Here is a 13614-nt window from a genome sequence, read left to right on the forward strand (position 1 = left end):
GGCCGTGTATCTGAGATTTTGAGTGGAAACCTCCTTCCATCCACTAGGGCATTGAAGATGAAACATGGATGGTTCTTTCAGCATGAAAATGACACCAAGCACACCGCCAGGGCAACAAAGGAGTGGCTTAGTAAGAAGCATATGAAGGTCCTGGAGTGGCATAGCCCGTCTCCAGATCTCAACCCTATAGAAAACCTTTGGAGGGATTTGAAAGTCTGTGTTGCCCAGCGCCAGGCCCAAAACATCACTGCTCTAGAGGAGATCTTCATGGACGAATGGGCCAACATACCACCAACAGCGTGTGCCAACCTTGTGAAGACTTGCGGAAAACGTTTGACCTCTGTCATTGCCAACAAAGGATATATAACAAAATATTGAGATGAACTTTTGTTAATAACCAAATACTTATTTTCCACCATAATTTGAAAAACAAATGTTGCCAAATCAGACAAGGTGATTTTCTGGATTTGTTTTCTCATTTTGACTCTCATAGTTGTGGTCTACCTGTGATGTCAATTACAGGCCACTCTCATCTTTTTAAGTGGGAGAACTTGCACAATTAGTAACATAGTTATTAAGGTTGAAGGGAGACTTTAAGTCCATCTAGTTCAACCCATATCCTATCCTAACCTGCCCTAACATGTTGATCCAGAGGAAGGCAAAAAAAACCCATGTGGCAAACAGTAAGCTTAACATTGGGGAAAAAAATTCCTTCCCGACTCCTCATACGGCAATCAGACTAGCTCCCTGGATCAACGCAATATTAAGGAAACTAGTGTATATACCCTGTAATATTATACTTTTCAAGAAAGGCATCCAGTCCCTTCTTAAATTTTAGTAGGGAATCACTCATTACAACATCATATGGCAGAGAGTTCCATAGTCTCACTGCTCTTACAGTAAAGAATCCGCGTCTGTGAGTATGCTTAAACCTTCTTTCCTCCAATTGGTGGCTGACTAAATACTTTTTTCCCCCACTGTACATACATTGCTGATAATGACACAGCAGTAACTATAAGGTACAATCTTTCACAGCTCTGGCAAAAATTAAGAACCCACTGCAAAATTTTCAGTTTGTCTGATTTTTCTCTTTATAGGTGCATTTTTGAGTAAAATGTAAATTGCTCTTTTATTCTATAAACTACTGACAACATGTCTTCGAAGCAGTAAATTTTGTATTTATTTTCAGAAAATGAGAAATGGTCAAAATAACAAACAAATGCAGTGCTTGCAGACCTCAAATAATGCTAAGAAAACAAGTTCATAATCATTTAGACACAAGAATTCTAATGTTTTAACTCAGGAAGAGTTCAGAAATCAATATTTTGTGGAAAAACCATGATTTGTAATCACAGCTTTCATGCGTCTTGGCATGCTTTCCACCAGTCTTTCACACTGCTTTTGGGTGACCTTATGCCACTCCTGGTACACAAATTTAAGCAGTTCTTCTTTGTTTGATGGCTTCTGACTAATCCATCTTCCTCTTGATTTTGTTCCAAAAGTTTTCAATGGGATTCAGGTCTGGAGATTGGGCTGGCCATGACAGGGATTTGATGTGGTGGTCCTTCATCCACACATTGATTGACCTAGCTGTGTGACATGGCACATTGTCCTGCTGAAAAAAACAGTCCTCAGAGTTGAGGAACATTGCCTGAGCATAAGGAATCAGCTATTTTTCAAGGATAACCTTGCATGTGGCTTGATTCATACGTCCTTCGCAAAGATTAACCTGCCCAATTCCAGCCTTGCTGAAGCATCGCCAGATCATCACCGATCCTCCACCAAATTTTACAGTGGGTGCAAGACACTGTGGCTTGTACGCCTCTCCAAGTCTCCATCTAACCGTTAGACGACCAGGTGTTGGGCAAAGCTGAAAATTAGATTCATCAGAGAAGATTACCTTCCTCCAGTCGTCTATGGTCCAATCCTTATGGTCTTTGGAAAACTTCAGCCTGGCTCTCCTTTGCTTCTCATTGATGAAAGGCTTTTTTCTAGCTTTATATGACTTGAGCCCTGCTTCTAAGAGCCTGTTACGAACTGTTCTTGCCATGCACTTCACCCCAGCTGCCATTTGCCATTCCTTTTGTAGGTCACTTGATATCATCCTGTGGTTGCTGACTGACATTCGAATAAGATTCCGAAAGTTGTGGGAAGCAGGGTGTGTTGCAGTCCGCGCTGCCGAGATTCACAAATCACCTGGGATGCAAGATGTTGTAGCAGTGTACTCCTTTATTTCCTCCTACGCGTTTCGGCGCCCTTCCTGGCACCTTCCTCTCGGCAGCGCGGACTGCAACACACCCTGCTTCCCACAACTTTCTGAAGGTTTTTCCACGTGCAAGTGGTTGGTGGAGGTCCTGCAGCAGCTGATTCTGTGATATGCTCTCAAGCCAGTTGTGGGTTACACAACTGGAATAGGTGAGTGGAACTGTATTATACCGCTCATACTTCAAGTGTCACTAGTGATAGGGCACTATTGCACCTCTTGTTCCCCCCTCCATTTTTGTATTGATTCGAATAAGATGACGGTCTTCTCGGTCAGTGGAGAGTCGTTTTCACCCTAAACCGGTCTTTAGCTTTGTTGTCCCCAATGTCTGCTGCTCGACCTAGTTGTAATGGACTGCCGTCTTAGAAATTTTATTGATGGAGGCAACATGGCGCTCACTGTATTCCTCTGCTAGTAAAGCCAGAATTCAGCCCTTCTTTTCCTCACTCAAGACTTTTCTTTTCAACTCCTTTGGCATGGTTAAAAGTTATTTTTTTATTTCTATTACTTTTGGGATATTAATAGCACTTGTGCCATCCAGCTTGTCCTATTGCAAGAGGATTGTGAACACCACAGCAGGGTTTTTTTTATACTTTCCTTCATTAACCCCTTTACCCCCAATGGTGGTTTGCATGTTAACGACCAGGCCAATTTTTATAATTCTGACCACTGTCCCTTTATGAGGTAATAACTCTGGAACGCTTCCATGGATCCTGGTGATTCTGACATTGTTTTCTCATGACATATTGTACTTCATGATAGTGATAAAATTTCTTTGATATGACTTGTGTTTATTTGTGGAAAAAAAAACAGAATTTTGGCAAAAATTATGAACATTTCGCAATTTTCCAACTTTGAATTTTCATGCTCTTAAAACAGAGAAACACGTCACAAAATAGTTAATAAATAACAATTTTGGAACCAAATTATTTTTTGGTAGGAAGTTATAAGGGTTAAAAGTTGACTAGCGATTTCTCATTTTTACAACACCATTTTTTTAGGGACCACATCACATTTGAAGTCATTTTGAAGGGTATATATGATAGAAAATACCCAAAAGTGACACCATTCTAAAATTTGCACCCCTTGTTTTTTTGCGGGACAAGATGATGTTTTCAGCGGTACCATGTTTATTTATATCCATCTTTTTGATCTCGTGTTATGCCACTTTTTTTGGCGATATGATGATAAAACATTGTTTTTTTTGCCTTGTTTTTTTGACTAAAGGGGTTAACTTGTGGGACAGTTTTATAGATCGGGTCGTTACGGACACAGCGATACTAAATATGCGTACTTTTATTGTTTAGATTTTTTTTAACTCAAATATTGATTTAATGATAGAATAAATATTGTTTTTTTATTATCTTTTATTATTTTTTAAAATAATTTTACAATTATTTTAAAATTTTTTTTTATTTCATTCTTACTTTTACACTGTGTCCCACTACGGGACACTTATTTTGTGCAGGCTGATCGCTTATATGGCATGCAGATCTACATGCCATATAAGCTGTCAGCGCTGCACTCTGTGCACACTGACTTCAAAGACTTCCTGACATGCAATGCACACTGTGTCGGACTGGGGTGCCAAGGGCCCACCAGTAACATTGACTTTGAGGGGCCCACCTTTCACCTGCATACAACTATTGCACTTCCCTCATTCACAAATGTACCTACAGTGGGGCAAAAAAGTATTTAGTCAGTCAGCAATAGTGCAAGTTCCACCACTTAAAAAGATGAGAGGCGTCTGTAATTTACATCATAGGTAGACCTCAACTATGGGAGACAAACTGAGAAAAAAAAATCCAGAAAATCACATTGTCTGTTTTTTTTTCATTTTATTTGCATATTATGGTGGAAAATAAGTATTTGGTCAGAAACAAGCAATCAAGATTTCTGGCTCTCACAGACCTGTAACTTCTTCTTTAAGAGTCTCCTCTTTCCTCCACTCATTACCTGTAGTAATGGCACCTGTTTAAACTTGTTATCAGTATAAAAAGACAACTGTGCACACCCTCAAACAGTCTGACTCCAAACTCCACTATGGTGAAGACCAAAGAGCTGTCAAAGGACACCAGAAACAAAATTGTAGCCCTGCACCAGGCTGGGAAGACTGAATCTGCAATAGCCAACCAGCTTGGAGTGAAGAAATCAACTGTGGGAGCAATAATTAGAAAATGGAAGACATACAAGACCACTGATAATCTCCCTCGATCTGGTGCTCCACGCAAAATCCCACCCCGTGGGGTCAGAATGATCACAAGAACGGTGAGCAAAAATCCCAGAACCACGTGGGGGGACCTAGTGAATGAACTGCAGAGAGCTGGGACCAATGTAACAAGGACTACCATAAGTAACACACTACGCCACCATGGACTCAGATCCTGCAGTGCCAGACGTGTCCCACTGCTTATGCCTGTACATGTCCGGGCCCGTCTGAAGTTTGCTAGAGAGCATTTGGATGATCGAGAGGAGTTTTGGGAGAATGTCCTATGGTCTGATGAAACCAAACTGGAACTGTTTGGTAGAAACACTTGTCATGTTTGGAGGAAAAAGAATACTGAGTTGCATCCATCAAACACCATACCTACTGTAAAGCATGGTGGTGGAAACATCATGCTTTGGGGCTGTTTCTCTGCAAAGGGGCCAGGACGACTGATCCGGGTACATGAAAGAATGAATGGGGCCATGTATCGTGAGATTTTGAGTGCAAACCTCCTTCCATCAGCAAGGGCACTGAAGATAAAACGTGGCTGGGTCTTTCAACATGACAATGATCCAAAGCACACCGCCAGGGCAACGAAGGAGTGGCTTCGTAAGAAGCATTTCAAGGTCCTGGAGTGGCCTAGCCAGTCTCCAGATCTCAACCCTATAGAAAACCTTTGGAGGGAGTTGAAAGTCCATGTTGCCAAGCGAAAAGCCAAAAACATCACTGCTCTAGAGGAGATCTGCATGGAGGAATGGGCCAACATACCAACAACAGTGTGTGGCAACCTTGTGAAGACTTACAGAAAACGTTTGACCTCTGTCATTGCCAACAAAGGATATATCACAAAGTATTGAGATGAAATTTTGTTTCTGACCAAATACTTATTTTCCACCATAATATGCAAATAAAATGAAAAAAAAACAGACAATGTGATTTTCTGGATTTTTTTTTTCTCAGTTTGTCTCCCATAGTTGAGGTCTACCTATGATGTAAATTACAGACGCCTCTCATCTTTTTAAGTGGTGGAACTTGCACTATTGCTGACTGACTAAATACTTTTTTGCCCCACTGTATATCTCTAAATGATAATAAGCTAGGTAGTTAAGTTAATGAATGATGATATGCTGATTTTTCCTGTACAGAGTAAATCAATTGAATTATGCCAAATACTATCCATATAGTGGGATTGGGGGCCCAGATCTGCACAGGGGCCCACCGGGGAATTCCCCTGTTACCCTGTGGGCCAGTCCGAGCCTGAATGCACATGACAGGAAGTCTCTGAGCTCTCGTAACCCGGAAGTCATCATGACGACATCGGGTTACCATTAGAGCGATTGGGACCCCGCGTCATGCCGCGGGGTCTCCAATGCAAAGGTAGAGGGGCTGTCACAGCTGACAACCCCTCTGTCTGCTCCCGGAACGCTGTGATCATGTTTGATCGCAGTGTTCCAGGGGTTAAAATGCCGAGAGCAGTCCATGACCGCTCCTGGCACTTAGTGCCGGGTGTCAGCTGTAAGAATCAGCTGATACCTGGCTGCGATCAGCCGCACTGCCCCCCGAGAGCGCAGCTGATTGCTTATGACATACTATTCCTTCCATGGGCATTAAGGCCCAGGGCACATGAACAGAATAGTATGTCCAATGTGACAAAGGGGTTAAATAAGATTTGGTTCAGGTGATCTCCTAATCAGAAGCACATTAAGTAGAATGAGGTGTACTCTAGTTGGAATTCAACTGACACTGGAATGTCTGTCAGACATGTAGAGAAACTGATTTTTATAAAACTGTACAGTGGTCTCTTAATTTTTGCCATGGCTGTGTATATATATATATATTTTAAACACTAGATGGAGGCCCGATGCTATCGCATGGGGAGGGCGGTAATGTCACGATGGGGGGAGGCTTTGCAGAATTGAGAATCTCTCCCCACCATGTGCTCACCCATCTTTCCTCTCTCTCTTTCTCCATGTGCTGACTTCTGTCTGTGCTCTCTTCTTTGACCTGTCTACCCCATGTGCTATCCCCCTTGTCTGCTGTCCCTCTCCTTCCTGTGCTGTGTTCTCCCTTCATGTGCTGTCCCGTTTGAGCTTCTCCCCCCTGTGCTCTGTCTCTCTCACCCCTGTGTACAGAACATACCACAGCTCCTGGGCAGGGGAGGAAGCAAAAGACAATACTGACATTACAGCAGGAGATCGCAGAGGATACATTTTGTGAGGTAAAATATTGTTTAAAAACAGTCAGTGAAATATTTTACCTCACAAAATGAATCCCCTGTGATCCCTTGCTGTAATGTCAGAATTGTCTTTTGCTTTCTCCCCTGCCCAGGAGATGTGGTATGCTCCGTACACGGTCAGACACAGACAATTTTTAAAATGAACTTTTGTTCGTGGGAAAACCCCTTTAATGTGACCGACTTCCTCTGCCCCTTAGACATGTTGCACATCTGCCTCTGGGATCAGTCGAATGATTCACTACGCCTGCACGGAATTTGCGCAGGCGCAGTGTGACGGTGTTCCACTGGTGGTACCGCGCAAGAGAGTGTGAGAGTGTTGCGACGATGTTCCGCTGGTGGTACCGTGCAATAGGTTGGTACCAGCAGCAGTTTGCATATTGAGACACCCATCACTTGGGTGTCCCAATTTGGCGGTTGGGGTGAACTTCCTCTGGTTGGAATTCTGGGATACGGTGACATCTGGACAGAACAGAAAATTAAAATATTACATGGCAATTATATAAATAGATGTATTTATATTGCAGAGAGAGATATATAGAAGAATAGCCAGTAATTCATTTGCCGGCTTTTGTAAAATCACTGCACGAGCTGACAGGATAGGACATATGGATTACATACAGTAAAGTATAGTGTGTGTTCAAAATATTGGACATATATTTAATAGTGATGAGCGAGCACTAAAATGCTCAGGTGTTCGTTGTTCAGGTCGAGCAAATTGGAATACTCGGGTACTCGGACAGAGCAACGAGCCCAATGTAAGTCTATGGGAGACCCGAGCATTTTTACCGCGATCCCCCGGGGGTCCTTTTAAGGTCTAAAAATGTCTGAAAATGATGGAAACACTTTTCAAATGACACACGGACATCATGGGGATCGCCCCTGGAAGCATTCCTGACTCCTAGTTCATAGCTTTAAACAATGTTGTCAGAGTTTCATGACATTTTTACCAGTGCACTAAAAAACATACCAAAAGGAAACCAAAACAGATTTTACTGGTAAATATGTTAAGGTACATCCATTCCAGGTTAATGACTTGTATATAAGGCAAAATAATTAACCCCAGACCAAAATGTTTCTCCCCCACTTGGGTTATGTTCAGACGCAGCGTTTTTTAAGCGTTTTTCAACTTTAACATTGCTTTCAACCAATACAAATGCATTTACTGTACTTGGAAATATCATTGTAACATTTAACAACCCTAGCTGGCCATGTGGTATGTGACACATAAGCAGACACATCTTGTTTCATTTATGAAGGAGGGACTCTTAAAGTCACAGAGCCTATTTTTACCGGGGCATCAGGTGGCATTAATCTTCTTAAAGGGCCATTATTAAACAGTGGGTCTCCTAAACTGTTATTGCCTATGCAGTGAGTGGATGGGCTGCAAATAATTACGACACACCACAATACCCCTTTCACGAGAGGTACAGGAGGGTTTCCAGAAAAAATGTTGCATTGAATGCAAGGCCTGGCTTGCCCCAAAGTTACATGCACCCCAATAAATTTTTCAAGCCACGTACTGGATGGCCACCGGAAAATCTACTTCACATTATTCATTTCATAATCCACTCTTTTCTTATGCATTGACTGCAAGGCCTGCCCTGCTGCCAAGTCATATGCACCCAAATATGCCTTTGAACCCAGGTACTGGATGGGCACATGAAAATCCACTTCACAATATTCATTTTGTACTCCCATTCTGTTTTATTGTGCATTGACTGCAAGGCCTGCCCTGCTACCAAGTCATATGCACCCTAATAACCCCAATCCCCCCTTGGAAGAAACATGTAAGAGGGCCTCTTAACAAAAAATGTCCCATTGAAAAGGAGCGGGTCTCCTAGACTTGTAATGGCCATACACTAAGTGTATTGGGCTGACAAACATTTTCCCCTGTGGGGTACACCTCAACCTTTTCCATAACAAGTATTTAACGCTGAGCAAAAACCCCCACCCTTGTTAGGATTTAGACACTGGCTGTAGCAGCACGGAACACGTTAACCCTGTTGATCTAGTGGTAGCGGATGATAAGACATGGATGGAGGAAAGTCTGATTAAAAACTATGCCTAATTTAAAGGATCGTGTATCCTAGACTCAGAATGTCCATACACTAAGTGTGTTGGCTGTCAAACATTTCCCCTGTTGGGTACACCTCAACCTTTTCCAGCAAAAACACCCACCCTGGTTCGGAATTCGACACTGGCTGTAGCAGCACGGAACACGTTAACCCTGTTGATCTAGTGGCGGTGGTCATGGATGATGAGACGTGGAGGATGGCCTGTTTAACAAATAGGCCCAATTTCTAGGAGCGGGTCTTGTAGACTTGTAATGCCCATACACCAAACATTTTCACCTCTGGGGTACACCTCAAACTTTTCCATAACAAATATTTAACGCCCAGCAAAAACCCCCACCGTTGTTCGGAATTCGACCCTAGCTGTAGCAGCACGGAGCATGTTAACGCTGGTGATCTAGTGGCGGTGGATGATGAGACTTGAAGGAAGGCCTGATTAAAAAATAGGCCCAATTTCTAGGAGCGGGTCTCATAGACTTGGAATGCCCATACATTTATTGTATGGGCTGGCAAACATTTCCCCTGTGGTTTACACCTCAACCTTTTTCAGAACAAGTATTTTATGCACCCTTGTTAATAATTCTACACTGGCTGTAGCTGCACAGAACACGAAAACCCTTTTGATCTAGTGGCGGAGGATGATGAGACTTGGAGGAAGGCCTGATTAAAAAATAGGAACAATTTCTAGGAGCGGGTCTCATAGACTTGGAATGCCCATACACTTAGTGTCTGGGCTGGCAAACATTTCCCCTGTGGGGTACACCTCAACCTTTTTCAGAACAAGTATTTTACACACAGCATAACCACCTACCCTTGTTAATAATTCGACACTGGCTGTAGTTGCACGCAGCACGTAAACCCTTTTGATCTAGTGGCGGAGGATGATGAGACTTGGAGGAAGGCCTGAATAAAAAATAGGCCCAATTTCTAGGAGCGGGTCTCATATAGACTTGGAATGCCCATACACTTAGAGTATGGGCTGGCAAACATTTCCCCTGTGGGGTGTACATATTTTTTTGTATTTTGGTGACGGGCATCATAACACCCTTGAAAAAACTAGAGTGGCTGGAGCATGACTGAATACATTCACCCTGGTGTTCGAGTGGTGGTGGACAGTGAGGATGAGGAGAAGGAGTAGGAGGACACCAAATAGCCAAAATCAGGAAGCGTATACCCATGTTTGGTTGTGAAGAGATGCATGAGAATACACCTCCCAAAAAAACACTACATTGGAGTTTATGCTTCGCTGTCCTCATTTGGTGGTGTTGAGAAGTCAGGCCCAATCCATCCCTTTTTCATTTTTATAAGAGTCAGCCTGTCTGCATTTTCCATTGAAAGGCGAATGCCACCAGCAGCACTAAAAACCCGCTCTGACAAAACGATTGCGGCAGGGCAGGCCAGGACCTCCAAGGCATAGAGAGCCAGCTCATGCCACTTGTCCAGCTTGGATACCCAATAATTAAAAGGCACAGAGGAATCATGGAGGATGTTGGTACGGTCAGCAAGGTACTCCCTCAGCATCTTAGAAATCATTGCATTCCTTGTGAGATTACTCCGCACCTCAGTGTCAGGGAGATGGGAGGGTCTTAGAAAACTGCCCCAGAACTTTGCCAGTGTTCCCCTGCCTCTGCTGGAGTGGACTTGTGTCTCTCTCACCTGTCCTCCTTGGTTGGTCAACGAACTGTTATCTCTGCCGCCAGCATTTTGAGATGAGAATTTTTTTAATAATTCAGCATCAATGGCCCTATGGTACTGCACCATTTTGGTACACCTGTCTGCCTCTGGAACAAGAGATTGAAAGTTATCCTTGTAGCGTGAGTATGAGGCTGGTTTCACACTAGCATTTTTTGTGTGCAGCACATCGTGCGTGTCCATGCGCATGCTTCATGCACACCTATGTTTAACATGGGGGGCTAATGGTCTAGCATTTGCACGCGTTCATATGCGTTTTCGTGCGCATGCTTATTTTTTACGGTGTGCACTCAGGCGCGCCAGACACAACCTGTTGCATTTTTGGGTCCATCCAATGGCGCCAAAAAACGCATGCGCACACTTGCATACGGAATGCGAAAAAATAACGCATTACAGTCTATGGGAACACAGGCGTGCGCATGGACATGCGCACGCCTGCGTTAAAAAACGCAAACCTTTTAAGAGTTAACATGGCTTGAAACTGGTTAAAACACGTGTGCCAAAAAACCGCAAGCGCATGCAAAACGTACGATGCGTTTTTTGCATGCGCTTCTATTGCGCATGAAGCGCTGTGCTAAAAAACGCTAATGAGAAAGTAGCCTAAAAGTGTCACTAGCCAGTAATGACAGGTACCCAATCTTTTGACAATATGAGGGTCACGGGAAAGGCAGCGCAACATAAAGTGCCAGACTGGTAACAGGCAAGCCTTCCTTGTCCTCCCAAAAGGATGACTGACCAAGGTGTCCTCCTCCTCTTCTTCCCTGTCCTCAGGCAATCCACACTGAACAGACGGTATGACAGTTGTGGTTGTAGTCCCACCTATAGCGCATGAAAGTAGCTCCTGTTCTTCCTCCTCCTCTTCCTCATTGTCAACCAATCCATGTTGGGATGACATGAGGCTGAGTGTAATCACCCTGTATGGTTCCTTGATCCATGTCCTCATGCTCTGCCTGCAATGCATCCTCTTTGTGAGCAGAGAACTTTTCAGAATGCAGATGAGAGGGATGATGATGCTAATTATGGCATCTTCGTCGCTCACCATCTTGGTGGACTCCTCAAAGTTTTGGAGGATGCTACATATGTCTGACATCCATGTCCACTCCTGAGGTCTTATGTGTGGAGTCAAACCTGAAAAACGTTGACCTTGTTGATGCTGGTATTCAACAACTGCCCACTTCTGCTCACAAATCCTAACATATGCAGTATAGAGTTCCAACGCGTGGGGACATCACACACCGTCGGTGAGCCGGAATCTGCAATCGCTGCTGAAGCACGGTAAGGGTGGCTGAAGCTGTATCTGACTTTCTAAAATGTGCACACAGGCGGCGTACTTTAACCAGCAGATCTGGCAGCTCCGGATAGATTTTTAGAAAACATTGAACAACGAGGTTCAGCACATGGGTCAGGCATGGTACGTGTGTCAGTTCGCCTCGCCTCAAAGTCGCCACCAGGTTCCTGACATTGTCACACACAACCATGCCTGGTTGGAGATTCAGCGGTGTCAGCCACACATCTGCCTGCTCTTTCAGAGCTGTCAACAACTCTTCAGCATTGTGCGGTTTATCCCTTAAACAAATTAGCTTCAGCACAGCCTGTCGCCGCTTTGCTTTGGCAGTGCTGCAGTGCAGTGCTCATTTCGGACATGGAGGCTGAAGAGGAGGAGGAGGAGGTGCCGGTGCTGTACACAGTGGGGGCAACCCTGATTGACATAGGGCCCACAATCCTTGGCGTCGGGAGGACGTGTATCATCCCACGATCTGACTGGGTCCCAGTGTCCACTATGTTAACCCAGTGTGCCGTCAGCGAGGTGTACCGTCCCTGGCCACAAGCACATGTCTGTGGTTAGGTGTACTTTCCTAGTAACAGAATTTTTGAGGGCACGGGTAATGTTGTGGGACACGTGCTTGTGTAATGCCAGGACGGTGCAGTGGGAGAAATAGTGGCGGCTGGGGACCGAGTAGCTTGGGATGGCCGCCGCCATCAGGTTGCGGAAAGCTTCCGTCTCCACAAGCCTAAGGCTACTTTCACACATCAGGTTTTCGGCGTCAGGCGCGATCCGGCGTCGTGCCGGAATGCCGGATCCGGCAAATGTTTTGTAAAACCTGATGTGCCGGATCCGGTTTTCTGCCGGATCCGTCTTGTTCTTGACAGACAAAACCGGATCCGTCTCATCCGGTTCATCCGTTTTTCTATCCGTTTTTCGACGGATTACGCCGGATCCGGTTTTTAAAATTGACCCTTGTGGCCTTCCGAACGGGATTGGCTACTGGAAAACTATATATAGCATGTTCCTACAGCCCTTCTTTGACAGGTTGTAGTGGGCAGAGCTACTGAGCATGCTCAGACCAAAAAAACCGGATCCGGCCACCGGATCCGGCTTTCGCCGGATCAGGCGCATTGCGGCGCTCATAGGCTTTCATTGTGTGAAAAAGCCAGACGCGCCGGATCCGGCGTGTCCGGCTTTTTCGCCGGAGACAAAAAACGTTTCAGTAGCCGTTTTTTCCAGACGCCGGATCGCGACACATTGCCAGATCCGGCGAAAACCGGATGAAACGCATGGCCATGCGGCGCGATCCGGCGCAAATGCAAGTCAATGGGGGGGAAACCGGATCCGGCATTGCATTTCGCCGGATCCGGTTTCTGTCAAAAGCGCCGGATCGCGCCTGACCGCGAAAACCTGATGTGTGAAAGAGGCCTTAAAGTCAACATTTCGACCACAAGCAGACGGGAAATATAAGAATTGAGTACTGTGGCCTGTGGGGCGTTGGCTGCGTATTTACGCTTACGTTCCAATGACTGGGGTATGGACAACTGAAAGCTGCGCTGGGACAAGGATGTGGACGTGCTTGATGATGGTGCTATTTGACTGTGGGCAATGGCAGGTGCAGGGCAGGAGGCATTTTTGCATGCACCGTGGACAGGGCATTTGCTTGCACGCACAACACTGGATGAAGCTGTGGTGTCACCCGCAGACACTGTTCCTGCAGCATGGAGTTGGGCACACAAAATCGGGTGTTTTGCTGTGATGTGCCTGATCATGCTGGTGGTGGTAAGGCTGGTAGTTTTGCTACCCCGTTGATGCTGGCATGACAAGTGTTGCATTTGGCCTGTTTGGGGTTATCGGCAGAGTCTTTAAAAAATAACC

The sequence above is a fragment of the Dendrobates tinctorius genome, unplaced genomic scaffold (genome assembly GCF_039654945.1).
Source record: "Dendrobates tinctorius isolate UK_male_01 unplaced genomic scaffold, ASM3965494v1 ptg000134l, whole genome shotgun sequence".
Taxonomy (NCBI): Eukaryota; Metazoa; Chordata; class Amphibia; order Anura; family Dendrobatidae; genus Dendrobates; species Dendrobates tinctorius.